The 15,589-nt window shown below is 45.4% G+C and overlaps 1 long non-coding RNA gene across 3 annotated transcripts in view; it reads left to right on the top strand.

Annotated features, from left to right (window-relative positions):
- Positions 1–15,226, top strand: part of LOC143643297 (uncharacterized) — a 48,524-nt gene extending 33,298 nt beyond the window's left edge. The window contains exons 1-3 of one of the 3 annotated variants that reach the window (XR_013156197.1): positions 13,494–13,559; positions 13,905–13,978; positions 14,945–15,226. This is a non-coding gene — a long non-coding RNA (uncharacterized LOC143643297). Of the gene's footprint in view, positions 1–13,493; positions 13,560–13,590; positions 13,699–13,904; positions 13,979–14,944 lie in introns of those variants that run through there. The other 2 variants (XR_013156198.1, XR_013156196.1) reach the window with 2 other exon arrangements.
- The last annotated feature ends 363 nt before the right edge of the window (positions 15,227–15,589 follow it).

The following is a 15,589-nucleotide window of genomic DNA, read 5'->3' as shown; positions in this document are numbered from 1 at the left end:
GAAATGTCAGGAGTGAGGGAGGCTCTCCTTCCATTGTATAGATGGACAAAATAAGGACAAAAGAAAGCATCTCCAATGCAGTCATACACCAGGTTAGAGGCTGAGCTTCTCTGCTTGTTCCTGAGCACTTTAACCCAGTGGAAAAGAATCACCTAATATACTTGTTAGAAATACAGACTTCTGGATATATGGGTGGTTGTGTTTGCAGAATGCTTGCCCACCATGCTGGAGACCTGGGTTTGACTCCCAGCCCATTCGCTACACCCTACCTCCCCCCAAAATACAGATTCCTACATCAGACATATGGAATCAGGATTTTCAGGGGCAGGACAAAGTCACCTTGACCTTGACCGGTACTGGGGTCCCACTGTCCCCGGCTTGTGGTCCTTACCTTCTAATTAAGAAGGCCAACCCTATACCACCCTGAAGCCTCATCATTCCTTGGCCCTCTTCATTCTTCAAGTTTTCTAAAATGTCAGGGCTGGAGACTGCGTTTTCAAATCTGGGCCTCATATGCAAGGCAGTAGGAGGAAAAAAAAACCGAATATGATCAGAGACATAGCATGCTTTTCTATAACATCAGCCTACATCTTTTGATGTGGACGGGGTAGGAACTAGGAACTTATAGAGCACCGTAGAAGAGGAGGCAATTTGGGGCAGAACAATTCATGCTCTCCTCTCTGGGCCTGAGTTTCTTCATCTGTAAGATGGGGGGAGGAGGAGATGGATAAGATCAGATTCCTTCCTTCTCTGACATTCCAGGCTCCTCTTCACCCCCACGTGGCCTGATGTCAGGGTAGAAGAACATTTCTGCTTCTAGGTAAGGAGATGGAGTTGGAACACCCTATAAACTGCTCGCAACCAGCCTGGGGCCTCCTCAGCTTATCAGGAGGCTCTTTGGCCTGTCCCCCAGCTCTGTCCCATGCTTCTCCAGTTGGACAGAGATGGAGTCTTCAAGCAACTTAATCTATCCTCTACTCCAGTATGGTCCAAGAAGATGATCTACTCTGGGCAGTTGAGGACCTCTGGCCCATTTTCTGCTTTCATGTAGTCCTTTCTCCCCGAACTCCAGAATGTCTCCTGGCTTCCTGCTCGATTCTTGTGTGTCTGACCCCCAGGTAGCCCTTCTCAATTTATTGAATAGAAATTATGCTCTCAGAGATAAATATTTCTTCACTTCTTGCTCCTTATGATCTGATCTTATTGCTTCCTGATCAAAATACAGAATACTCTGTCTCTACAAAATCTTATTTATCCAAATTCTCAGCTTCCTCAAGTTATTAGGAACAGCTAGTGGGCAAGCCGCTGTGTCTTCTCAGCTAGTTCCACCAGCACTAGTGGAATTTATGACTTTTATTCCAAGAAGAAGTCAAGGACGACTCCAGGGTATTTGGCCTAAACAATAGTATGAATAAAGTTGCCATTTACAATAACTATAGATTGACATTTGGGCTGTAGTTCAATAAAATGTGATCTTTCTGAGAAAAGCCTGAACTTCTGACATGACTACTTTGAATGAACTCAAGTAGCATCTACTGATGGCCACCATGTTCCTGCAGTGTTGGGCACTGGAAGGGCTGACAGACACCCAGAGGAAGAGGACACAGACTCTGCCCCCAGGGAGCCCTCAGAGAAGAACACACCACTTGCATCAGAGCTGGTAAATGGGCTAGTGGTTGTACCTGGGATATAACTGGAGAAAAGCACAGTTGAAAGGACCTGCAAAAGTATGTAGGACCTGAAATGTAACCCTGCTGTGGCTGCATTTAGCTTCAGGTATGCAGTGTCTGTTTTCAACTTAGTACTTGGGAAAATATTTCCTTCCTTTTCCTTAAAAAATTTTGTTTCTACCACTGTTTTGATTTGCAGATGCTGCAGGAATGCAATATACCACAGATGGAATTGTTTTTAAAAACGAATTTAAGTTATAAGTTTCAAGTTCTGAAGCTGTAAAAGATGTCCAAATTAAGGCATCCAGAAAAAGATACCTTGACTCAAGAAAGGCTGAGGGGTCCAGAACAGCTCTGTCAGCTGGGAAGGCACGTGGCTGGCATCTGCTGCTTTTTGTTCCTGGTTCTGTTGCTTCCAGCTTCCATGCCAGTAGTTCCTTTCTAAGCATCTGTGGGCCTTCATTTAGCTCGTCTGGGACAAAATTCTGGGTTTTGGCTTGCTTAGCATCTCATGGGAAGGCGCATGGCGACATTTGCTGGGTCCTTCATCTCCGTATGTCTGTATTTAGATGTCTGCTCTCTCTCTTGGCACTCCAAGCATCTCCAAATATCTGCTTCTTTGTCGGCTCTGAAGCAACTGTGTTTTCTCCAAAATCTCTCCCCTTTTAAAGGACTCCAGTAAACTAATCAAGGCACACCTTAGATGAGTGGAGTCATACCTCCACCTAATCAAAAGGCTACACCCACTATTGAGTGGATTATAACTCCATGAAAACAATCTAATGTAAGGGTTCTATCCTACAATATTGAATCAGGAGTAGAAGAACAAGGCTTTTCTGGGGTACATAACATGTTCAAACCAGCACAACTACCTGCTATTTATTTGCAAAAGACTAAGATAGAGTGAAAGACCTTTAAAGTATTTTTATAAGGATATAGCTAGATAAAGGTCTCACATGGATCAGGCTTTGGGAAGTGGTAAATCCCATGTTTTTTGGGAGGATACTGACCTTGTGAATAGTTGAAGATACAGATATCTGAGTTCTGGGGCAGGAGGTTAAGAAATCAGAGAGTTTATGCTAAATTCACTGATTCCTTAATCCATTTCCTGATTCACATATTGATTCTTTGATGTAGTGGCTGATGCATTAATGATTAATTCATTTGTTCATTCAATAAACACCATTGGATTTTCTTTATCCAAGTTCTTATCCCAGAAAATCAAGCTGAATTTTTCTTTTCCTTGTACCTTCTCTTTTCTTGGTTTCCTTCCAAAGCAATTAAGAGGAGGTAGAGAGCAGCAAGGGGCAGACACTAACCGTAGGATTCCCCTTGGGATGCACACCTTTCCCAATACCAGTTACCAGAGGTCTAGGGGTCCTTGAACATGGCTAGAGAGAGATGGAAGTATCTTCTTAGAACCCACATTTCTCTCCTTTCCTTTGTTGTCCATCTTCTTTAATCCTCTTGGTCGTTCCTCCTTGTTCCTTTGTTCCCTGAGTGTTTTTCAGCCTTGGGGCAGGTGCTTGGTGACATCAGCTGCTCAGTTTGCCCTTTGGGTTTCCCGACCTGCTATTCTGCCTCCTTCCCTAGCAGTCCAGGGAGTTTGAAGCATCTGGTGCTCCTGTCTCCTGAGAGCCTTTTTAATATTATTTCATTTCTTTTAACCTTTATTAAGACAAACATTGAGCAGAGAATAGTCTATACTCCCACCAGAGACATTCTCTATTTCGATATTAAAAAACAAAACAAAACAAAACCTAAACCCACCCAACCTGAGGCCCAGAGGAGAGCGAGAGAGGAGAGGGGAAAAAAAAGCAGAAGAAATATCCTAGAGATATTTTTACCTTCAAAGATCCATCACTCATTACTGCATATCACCGACACATCTACAATCTCATCTTCTTACAATTCTCCGTGAAATAAGTGTAAATGGAAAATAATACCCCATTTTGAAAGTTCAACAAAATGTCTTTATCTACCAAATGTAGCCCCAGCTGTCTCATTTTCAGAAACAAAGCCTGATTTTAAATAGCAACTCGCCACCCAAATAAACACCGGCAGCTCTATCTAGCCCCAAGGCAGCGGCTGCTTGGTAACCCCACGCAATTTCCCTTCTTCCAGCTCACATGGGGCAGACGTGTGGTGACCAAACACCTTGACTCCAGCAGGTCTTGGGGGTTCCTCCCTCTGCGGCTGGAAATACAGTAGCACTCTGCAAGCATTTAAAGCTGCCTCTCCCTCTCCAACTGGGTGAGGAAGTTACGCACATTACAAGCCTCCCTCTTGTACCTTCCCAGTCCAGATCCCAGCATGCGCTCCCAGGCCCTGGCAGGGAAAAAGGAGACAGAGAGAAGTTCCTTTGCTTGGGGACAGCACCTGGTTTCCACTTTAATAGAGAAATGAGGGGAACTAGTAGACTGTTTCCCCTTAGTGAGTGGAAAGGTGCTTAGAAGCACAAAGAGGAGGAAAGGAACATGATGGGTTTAACCCCCTTTTGCTAATTAGTTCAATGACACTGAGCAAGCAATTGAGGTGCTCAGCTCCTCAGTTTCTTCCAGGCTCATATATTCTGCTACTTGGTTGCCTGATAGAAATTTCGAACAGCACGTCCCAAAGCAAATACTGCCCTTCCTCTTCCTGCAGTCTTCCCCACCTTGGTGAAAAGCAGTTCCGTCTGTCCAGTCGCTCCAATGAAAAACAAAACAAAATAAAAAACTTGACTCCTCTCTTTCTCTTACACCCCCACATCTGTTCTGACAGCAAAATCCATTGGCGCTGCCTCCAAATATATCTAGAAGCCGACCTCTTTTCTTCAACCACCACCATCACAGCCCGGACTGTAACTCCTAAATGCTTTCACACTTGCCACGATTCAGCAGCAGAGGGGGATGGGAAAAGCCCAGAATCTTGAGCCAACCAGTCCCCATACAAAGCCTGGCACTGTCACATACCAGCTGTGTGGGCTAGGCCGGTTACATAGATCCTTTCTGTGCCTTTGTCTCCACATCTGTGCAATGGGAACAATTACAGAATCTTCCTCCTAGGGCTGTTGTGAGGATTAAATGAGTTATTAGGCATACAAGGACATAAAACAATGCCTGGAATATGGTAAGTGCTATGTAAGCATTTGCAGTTGTTATTGATGTTTTTTTCTCAATGCAACACCAGAGCGACCCTGTTAAAGTATGAATGAAATCGTACCATTCGTCTGCTCAGAACACCCTGGACCTCCCTCAGGATAACATCCAAAGTCCTTTCCTCCAAGTCCCTGCAGGAGCTGGACTCCTGTACCTCCCTGGCTTGCAGCCCAACGGGCCTCCTTGCTTTTCCTGTACACAGGGCAATTCCTACCTCAGGGTCTTCTCGCTTGCTATTTCCCCTGCCTGCAACACTGCTTCCCCCAGAAAGCCATGTGGGTGGCTGTTCAGGTCTGTTCAAATAGCCCCTTCTGTGTGTGATGGAATGTCTGACTCCCTTATTTAAAATGAAACCAAATACTCCCCATTCCTTTTTTTTTCTTTCTCGATAGCACTTATCTCCATCCAATTTGCTATGTGCTTTGCTTATTTTGTTTACTACCTGTCTCTTCCCGTTAGACTGTAAGCCTCATGCGTGTAGAATTTTCGGTCTGTTTGTTCACTGGTATGCACCCAGCACTGGGGGGGAGGGGGACCTGGCCCCCAATAGATATTTGATAAATATTTGTTGAACGGATGACTATAAATAGAGGCGCTTAAACCTGATAAACGTTGAAGATCTCTCTTTCAGTTGAACATTCTATGATTTTTCATTTCTCTTCTTGCCCATGAAGCAGGGATGTTTGCAGTTACATCACCCAAAAGAGATTGGATGACTTTATTAGAAAAACCTCTAGCTGAGACGTTCCAGTACCCAAATCCCATAACATCTACGCTGGTCCTCCTCCCTCCGCTCAGTGCCTCCTGCCTTGACCCAGCCGTATTTGCTAAATGAATGAATGGATGAGCAAGTGGATTCCCCCTCCCCCTCGGGAGGTGGACCAGAGATGGTGAAAATCACCTGGTCTGCGGAGAAGGCTGGAGTCTGTCCTGCTGAGTGTGAGGCTGCCATGGAGTTCAGCCAAGTGGGAAGGGCCCATTGGGGCTCAGCCTCAGCCATGAATCACCCCCAGTGATGCTGGAACTGGAGGACTGTCAGGGGAGCCTCAGGTGGAATTGATGTATCAAGGTGTCACGCTCTCCAAGTTGTTTATCGGAAATGACACTGAGGGAGATTGACAGTCACCGGACAAATAGGCAGATCACAGAGACACCTGCCCATTGAGCAGGCGGGCGGGAGAAGGATGGGGGGGAGACAGGAGTGACCCTGCCTTGGGGCTGCACTTGGGATGGGGGAGGCTTTAATTTATTTATTTTTCCTTCCGTTTTATTTCTTTTGGTCTTTGCCGTCTAACAGAGCTAAAGGGCGCGCTTGACATCAACCCTGAAGACTGCCCCATGAAAGGGCCCATGGGCAGTACAGAGAGGGTAAGTTGGCCAGAATCCAGTTCGCCACTGGACCGAGGCTATGGGGCCATCACGTCTTCTCAGGCTTGTACTGACCTACTCTCCTGCTACTGCTCATGTAAGAATAATGGCTGATGTTTGTTGAGCATTTACTTCATGGGAAACCCTTTACATGCTTTAGCTTATTTTACCTTCACAACAGCCAAATGATGTAGCTATTAAAATCCCCATGTAATAGTTGGAGAAATGAGAATCTAAAAGTTGAATTACTTGCTTGGGGTCATATGGCTACGAAGTAGCTGAACCAGGATTGCAATCCAGGTACCTCCGATTCAAGGCCTCATTCTTAATTCCTGAGCTTTATTCCGTAGAAGGTCAGAACCCTACCCCATACCCCACCCCCCACCCCTGCCTAAGTCAGGTCTTCAAAGCCCACCTTTGTCAGGCGCTTCTCCATTACTTTCTATTACTCTCAGTACAGATGTTCTACTTAACCCAAATTCATATTCCTTTGAATTCCCATTCTTGTGAGTTCCTTGAAGGTCTTTTCATCTTTGTACCTCTAGCTGGCTCATAGTCAGAGTTTAATAAATGTTTTTTGAATGAAGGAATGACTTGCTTATAACCCACCCTATCCCAAATTTATCTCCACACCTGTCATACAATCCACGTTTCCCTGTTTTAAAAATCTGCATTCTTCTATTGCTTATGAGTATACCTTTATGCAAAATTTGAGGGGTCATGTGGCAATAGCTTTAGAAATTTGTTTATCCTCTGACTCTAATTTTATTTCTAGGAACTTATCCTAAAGAAATAATCCTACATATGCATTAAGAGATGAGTACCAGAATGTTCAATGTAGCATTGTTTAAAGTGGCACAAAACTGGAAATCTCCTAAATGCCCAATAATAGAGGACTGGTAAAATAAACATGTATTCTATTTTACATTTGTACAATAGAATACTTAGTAGTCATTAAAAATAATGAAGATATATATCTATTGACTTAGGAAATTAAGTGAAAAAGGAGGTTATAAAATAGTACACGCAGAATAATTTGATTTTTATTAAAGTCGTATGAATATAAATATACGCATCGAAAAAAGTCTGGAGGGACATATATCAAACTGTAGACAGTGATTATCTTCAGGTAGGATTGTGAGTGGTTTTTATTTTCTTCTTTTGGCTTATCCATTTTGTAGTTTTGCTTCAGAGAATGTGTATTTATTTATTTGTATTTTATTTTTTAAACCTTTTTATCATGAAATGTAACATATATACAAAAAAGCAATAATTTTCAAAGTACATTGTAACAAGTAGTTATAGGACAGATTTCAGAACTTTGTATGGGTTCCAGTGTCACAATTTAGGCTTTTCCTTCCAACTGCTCCAGTATCAATATAATCATTCAGCAGTCACATTCATTTGTTAAATCCCATCTTCTGTTATAGCTCTTCTTTTCTCTCAGAAATAGGGGTATTTGGGCTATGTCCAAATGTTGGGAAGGGAGTCAATAATCTGGAGTGGGGGTTGGAACTAGTTGATGCTCTTGGAGAGGCTGGCCCCTCTGGATTTTAGGATTTATCTGGCCTAGGAACCCTACTGGAGGTTTTAGATTTTTGGAAAGTAATCTTAATGGGTGAAACTTTTGTAGAATCTCAGATAAAGTCCTAGGTGTTTCTATTGGTTTGCTAAAGTTGACAGAATGCAATATACCAGAAATTGAATGGCTTTTAAAAAGGGAATTTATTAAGTTGTGAGTTTACAGTTCTAAGGCCATGCAAATGTCCAAATTAAGGCACCAACAAGAGGTTACCTTCACTCAAGAAAGGCTGATGCTGTCTGGAATACCCCTGTCATTTGGGCAGGCACTTAGCGATGTCTGCTAGCTTTCTCTTCAAGCCTCTCATTTCCAAAAGGCTTTCCTGGGGTGCTTTGTTTCTTCATCTCTAAAGATCTCTGGCTGTGTGGGCTTTGAAGCTCTTTCCAAAATCCTTCCCTCTTAAAGGACTCTAGTAAGTGGATTAAGACCCACCTTGAATGGGCGGAGATGCGTTTCCATGGAAACTACCTGATCAAAAGGTCCCACCCACAATTGGGTGGGTCACATCTCCATGGAAACAACTGAATAAAAAAGATCCCACTCAACAAAATTGGATGAGGATAAACGAACATGGCTTTTTAATGTTACACAACAGTTTCAAATCAGCCCAGTGTTCTTTAATGTTGACAGGAATGTTTTAGGTTGGGGGTTGGCAAACTCTGGTAATTAGCAATATCTTGCTGAAGCTTGTGTAAGAGCAACTTTCAGAATAACCTCTCAACTCTATCTGAACTCTCTTAGCCACTGATACCTTATTTTGTTCTATTTCTTTTCCCCCTTTTGGTCAGGAAGGCATTGTTAATAGAACATGTATTTATTATGCAATGTTTAAAAAGAAAGAAAAATGCTTGTGCTCTAAGCATTATTCCCCAACTACCTCTTATCTTCCATTAATCCTCCCCAAATCTGATGTCTCCATTGCCTGGTGGTGTTTTAGCTCCTGGGTTGGATTGGATTGATGGTAAGGGTCTAGCATTGTTCCCGGAGGTGATGATTTTCATTCTTCCTTATACGCAACTTGAAGGCTGGGGCCCCAGCTCTAATTTTTTTTTCTTAGTATAGAATTTAGTATAGGACTTTGTACATGTGAGTGTTTGAATTTCTTCTCCCTTCCCAACCCACCCTCATCATTTATTCCTGTGAAGTAGAAAATAAAGAGAGTTGAATTCACCTAGCCCTTGGAGTAGAAGGGGGAAAAGAGCCAGTTCCCCAGGGGCTCAGCTCAGGCCCAAATTAACCCATGAAGCCAAGGGCAATAAATAATCCAGGGACCGCGGGGGTCAGGGTCGGCCCCCTCAGCAGCCACCCTGACCCGCGTAATGGGCCCCGGGCAGTTATGATTCATGCGAGGCCCGCTGGGCTCCCGCCAGCCTGGCCTGAGGAGGCTCCACCGATGGGGGTGGATGGGCCTGAAAATATGGCCCCCCAGGGACAGTCTGGGCCGCGCTCTGGGGACCTGGGCCGGCCAGAAGCCTGGAGAGGGTTCCTAGAATGCGGCCCCGAGCCACCTGGCTGCTACCGCCTTCTCCCGTCGGCACAGCTGGAGCCCCAGGGAGACATCTACAGCCATTATCCGACCAGACAGGGCAAGAGGAAACGAGTTTAGAGTACCTGAAGGAGGACTTGGGTAATAATAATGGTGTGAGTGGCTTGGGCAGCAACTGTTGCAACAGTGTCATCTCCCGTTTGTACAGGACTTGACCGTGTACAAAGTGCTTTCACATACATTACTGTATCTGACCCTCACAACTACCCTGCGGGGGAGCCCTCATGCAGGTTTTTAAGTGAGAAGCTGAGGCTCATAGAGAGATCAGTTTTTAAAAAGAATATTTTAATTGAGATATCTTCATGCACCTACAGTCCAGCCAGAGGATACGGTCAGTGGCTCGCAGTATCATCACATCATTGTGCATTCATCACCATGATCACTTCAGAAAAAGAAACAACAAGAAAAAAGAAGAAAACCCATACATCCCATACCCCTTACCCCTCCCTCTCAGGGACAGATCAAAAACCCACACAGCTAGTGAAGAGCGGGGTCTTCTGACTTCACTAGGTTAACACAAGTTCTTCCTAAGAAAGGAATGGATGGCACAGCTAAGGGATAAAGGCATTTCACAAATATGAGATTTATTTATTTCCCTACTCACTTCTGTTTATTTTAAATGTGGTAACATAGATATGGCACACAATTTTCCATTTGAACCTTTTTAAGTGTATGACTCGATGGTGTTAATGACATCTACAATATGGCACTACTGTCACCACCATCCATTACCAAGACTCTTTCATGAGCTCACACAGCGACTCTATACCTACTCCCCATTCCCTTTTCACCCCAGCCCCCGGTAACCTCCAGTCTACTTTCTGTATCTCTGAATTTGCTTATCCTAGATATTTCACAAAAACGGAATTGTATGTTTGTCCCTTTGTGTCTCACTTATTGCACTCAACAAAAAAGGTTCATCCATGTTGTAACACATATCAGAACTTTCTTCCTTTTTATGGCTGAACGGTGTGGCATTGTATCTATATGCCACATTCTGTTTATCGATTCATCCAAATGACTTGGGTTGTTTCTACCTCTTGGCTACCAGGAATAATGCTGCTGGGACCATTGGTGTATCAGTATCCATTTGAGTCCTTGTTTTCAGTTCTTTTTTGCGTGTGTGAATAATGCCACTATGAAGTTCGGTGTGCAAATATCTGTTCAAGTCTCTGTTTTGAGTTATTCTTTTTTTTCCCCTGTTCATTGTCTACATTTTAGTTTTATTCCATTTCTTTTTTAGAAAAAAATTTTTTTTAAACATAGCAATATATAAACATGAACATTCTTGCCATATGGTCATGTTTTCAGTTCTTCTGGGTGCATACCTAGCAGTGGGATTGCTGAGTCATAAGGCAATTCCTGTTTAACGTTTTGAAGAACTGCCCAACCACAGGTATGTTTTAAGAACAGAGGATTCCTCACTATGTTTCGATGAAGTTTGGTCAGAGAACTGGAGGCTGGGGTGTGTGTGTGCGTGTGAAATATCCCCTGAATGTCTCAGGGCAGCCGGGAATGCAGAAAGGCATGCAACCAACGTGGGCATGCAGCGTTTCCGCCTTCTAACAGACGTGCCTGTCCCCTGGTAGCACTGTGACAGTGCACACTTTGCTCCCGTTTTTAAATGTCAGTGGATGAAGGTAATGGAATTTTCTACCCAGGCTCACGACAAGACCCCTGGGGTGCAGATTGTGCCGTCATGAGGCTCCAAAGAGGGGATATAGGGGACCAGTGTGCAGAGAGTCAGACTGGTACTGAGAGAGCTCAGGAAATGAGAAAGAAAACTCCATTTCTGAGTTCGTCCTTGTCAGGCCCACAAGGGGGATGGCAGGAGATTCTCTTCGGGAAAGCCAGTCAGGTAACAGCTGCTCTGTTCCTTCTGCAACAAAGACCATGCATCCCAGTACCCACTGCATTTGTCAGAAATGGCTCCAAAAAGCAAAGGACCCAGTGGATGGTCTCCTCATCTCACCTTAAAGATGCAATCATTCTTTTATTTTGCATTCCATGTGCAGGTTTCCTCACCACCAAAGTTGGTGGCCCTTCCTCCTTTGGAATTAGGAATTATTCCTGCCCTGTACTGAGGTCTGATAGGTCCTCTCTTTCTTGGCAATCACACAAGGACCGAGGATTTGTAAGCGTCAGAAATGCAGCCCCCTCCCTCCTGCCTGGTCCAAGCCCTGGTCTGCCCCTTCTTTGCCTCAGGGATGAGGGAGAATGGCACCCGCTGGACCTCCGTGCTCCAGACAACTTTGTTTCAAGGGGTTTGTAGTCTTTGGATGTCCGGTCAGGAAAACAGAAACCACTCGAAGACATTTCAACAGAAAAGATTTTTTATCAGGGATTGGTCAAATGGAAGGAAGCAGTAATGACCCAGGTCTGGGTGAACAAAGAGATGACCTTAGGGCTGTTAGAAGCTAAGGGTTCTGAGCAGGAGACCTGCAGAGCTGGGACCTAGAACCCAGTGGAGCAGGTGCTGCCTGCTGGTGTGGACACATCTGGACCTCGAAGAAGGGGCCCTGAGGCTCAGCGCTCGGATGTGAAGCCATGACCCAGCTGCTGCTAGTACCTCATAAGCTCGAGAAGAGGCTCTGCAGAGCTGGGACTCTGACTTCTATGGGGGGGTCATTACCTGGCAGGACCTCGGAGGGTGTTCAGTGAAGCTGGAGACTAGAACCACAACTGCCACTGGGGCAAGGGTGCTATGCCCACCTGCCACTCGCCCAAGCAGCTGGCAGATCCTTTCCCCCCTCCTCCAGCTTTCCAGTCGTCACCTAGCTTCTCCTGTTGGCAGAACTGGCAGAGGAGAAATACAGTTTGCAGAATCCCAGTCCCAGTATCACAAAGCAGAACAGAGTAAAGTGGGTTTGGCGCTTAATCACCGGCACTGAGCCCTATTCTCAGAAGATATACTAATGGGGAATTTTCCAGATTGACATAAGGAGCCTCAGAGGGTAGTTTGGACTCTCATAGCCTGTCCACTTGGCCAGCTCTTTGAGTCACCACATTTGATCTCCTAGTGATCTTGGTTCTCTGTGACAGATCCTAGGCTTTTATAAATTGCATTTCAAAAAAATCTGGGGAGGGCAATTCTCCATTTTTATCCCATTGGGGATCATCTTGAGCCTTTGCCCTTTGCCCCAGAATGAACAAAGCCCCCTTCCAAGCGATAGGAAAAAGGGAGATTCAAGTGTCAAACAATAATAGCAAGATATTATCAATGTATGCCTGTGATTGTGTCATATAAAAAATAAAATACACACCAGTTAATCAAAGCACTACAGACACTTTTAAGTAATCCCACTTTGGCTTTGCATAACTCCATATACCGCCGGCAGCGCTCTTGCCTACCACCAGAGACCATAATATACATCAAAAATTCTCCTTTAAATTTATTTTCAGTAAAGATTGGTCTTTTGAACTGCGGCAGTAGAGGCTTAAGGGTACAAAATCTCTCTTGCCTTTTTCCCTTTCTTTTTCTGGCTCCCCTGTCTTTCCCTTTGGTGGGGGTGGTGACTCTGGGACAGGGGATTGGAGCAGCAGTGGGTTCCACACATCTTGTTGAACCTTCTGTCCTTTGCATGGATCACTTCCTCTTATCTGCCACTTGATTAAGACATTAAAGCAGGAAGGTGAAGGAAGGTTGAGCAGCAGCAAGAGGGAGTGAGAAATAATTCTCTACTGGCTTTGGAGAAAAGTTGATGGCTGGGCCCAAAGATGGTCTTTCTTAGAACCCCAGGTTGTGGAATCCACACCTCTGGGTCCCTCAGGATGCTGGCGGCAACCCCACACCAATGCCGAGCCTTTCCTGGCTGCCCTCAACACGGGGCAGCAAAAGGGAAAGCGCCCTGAACACAGAGGGAGACTGCGACAGGGTAGTTTGTTAGGAGTATGTGTTTTATTGGCTACAGCTGAGTCCTGGGTTTGATTCCTGCGTTTATTACTTAATAGCTGTGTGACCTGATGTCAGCTTTTATTCTAAGTATACTGAGAATCACCAGCTCATAGACTCTGTTTCCTTTCCCTGACTCACAGTAAGAGTGGTTTAAGTAAAACCTACAGAAGGAAAGATGAGAATATAGCTATAGGCTCTCAGAGCTGGCAGGGATCTTAAATATCGTCTGGTTCTATTTCTTTCTTTTTTTTTTTTTGGCATGGGCAGGCACCAGGAATCAAACCCGGGTCTACGGCACGGCAGGCAAGAACTCCGCTACTGAGCCACCGTCGCACTGCCCTCTGGTTCTATCTTGTTGGTACGGAGGGATCCCCTTGGGGCCACTCTGCAATGGGAGGTGGGCTGGGGACAGTAAGCCTCCACGGTTTTCAAGTGATACATTCTTTCCTAAGCTGTCTGTATCTCTTATCTCACTTGACCACAACAACAGTTCTAAGGTAGGTGCAGGCAGGTGTTGTTCCCCCATTTTAATGAAAGTGAAACCAAAGCCCAGATGGTTGAGTTGGAGTTGCTCCTGAACGATTTCCAAGCGTCCTCTCCCTTCCACAGCACCGCACTGCCTCCAGGTTAACCCGGTCTGCAGACCTGTTTATATTACATTCTTTATTTAAGGTTGACTTAACTCTTTCCTGTCTTCTTGCAGTTATGGCCTCAGACCTGGAAGTCAGCTATTTGAATGTCCTAGATGCCGACCCTGCAAGGAGAGGTACTCACCAGGTACTGTCTGGTAGGAGCTGGGCAAAGGGAGGCGTTCAGGGCAAAGGGATCGACTGCGCTCGAGATCGCACAGCTTCATCCAGACCACCTGCTTCTGAGCTGGGAGATTCCTTCTAGCACCTGACCTAAGTCCCATCTGCAACAATGATAATTTCCTTCCCTCTTGTCCTGAGATCAGAGGGAACAGAGAGGCGCTGCTGGCTGCTAGGTATGTTCTAAGAGAAAAAGTTCCTGTTCAAGCTTCTTTGCCCTGGGCTGAATCTCTCAATCCTAAGCCTCCATGAAGAAGGGAGGAGGCCGTGGGTAAGGAAGTTTCATGATCTTTACTGGCAGCAGCAGCAGCAGCACTAAGAAAGCTCAAGGTGCCATGTGGGGCCATCCCAAGGGCATTCCCACCAGGAATTCCCTCAAGTGTTGTGTGAAATCTAAGAAGACTTCCCATCTGCCAGCCCCAGGGGTCAGGCGTCCCCAGATGGCGCAGGACGGGTGGGGGCAAAGGGCAAGGGGAAGTATGTCAACTGGAACATCAGAAGAGTCTAAATAAGGACTGTTATGCTCCCTGTCCAGGCCTTTCTTTTGATCTTCTGAAAGGAACAACCCCACAATAAATATTCCAGCCTTATATAAATAAGCACCCGCCTTCAACCGCCTCTTTAGCCTGCTTCCTAGAGCCCTAAGAATGAAAACCCAGGTATATTCCCTAGAAAGGTGTAGAGGTTAGGAACTATAAAGAACATCCCAAATGAAGGTGATAAGGCACCAGGATAAGCATCCGAATGGTTGTAGAGACAGGGTAGGAAATGGAGGCAAATTGTATAGGTTTTGCTTCCCTGGGCATAGCGAAGCGGAGAGACCCTGATTTCTGAGCAATCTGGAGGCAGGAACAGATGAAACAATCTCGGTGGGGACTGAGCAGCTGAAAGGTTCTGGAAGCCCAGGTCTCAGCCTCTGGTGCTTTCTTTACAGCGACCATAGGTGCACGTTCCTGAATAGCCGGCACTTTGTGCAGGGCATCTGCCAGCTCAGACAGGAGTCACGCCTGCTTATTTTAAGTTCTGACCTCTTCCCGGGAAGGGAAGCCGACATGGAGAACCACGTGCTGTGAAGCAACCACGGTGCCAGGCCAAGGGAAACAGGCCCTTACAGCATCTAACAGCCTCCTTCCCGGCGGTCCAGTGCAAGCAGAAGCCGGAACAGCTGTCGGCACTCGCACCCTCTCCTTTGCCAGGGAAGCGAGAGTGGGACATGCAGCGCCATCAGTCCTTGTGCCCTTCGCACAGCTACTGCAGGCTGGGGGTAGGGGACTCCAGGATATGGAGAGAGGGCCCTTGTCTTTACCATCCCCACTCAATTGTCCTGGGAGACTAGCATAGTCCCTGGGCAATAAATGGACACAGGGAGGACCCATGCTCATACTCAGCCGAATGTATTTAAGTCTTTTAATAATTCATATCCCCATTTCCATACCAAGCCCCACTTAAAGAGGGATGGATCCCAGGGAAACCTAAAAGCTTTTCTGATTGCACAGGCTCATCCAGCATCTTCATAAAAGGTTCTCAACTGGCCTCTCAGAATCGACAGCATCAAAGCTTATGAAGAAAAACTAGTAGT

Source organism: Tamandua tetradactyla, chromosome 8 (assembly GCF_023851605.1).
Source record: "Tamandua tetradactyla isolate mTamTet1 chromosome 8, mTamTet1.pri, whole genome shotgun sequence".
In the NCBI taxonomy this organism is placed as follows: domain Eukaryota; kingdom Metazoa; phylum Chordata; class Mammalia; order Pilosa; family Myrmecophagidae; genus Tamandua; species Tamandua tetradactyla.
This window is presented reverse-complemented; position numbering and strand designations above follow the sequence as displayed.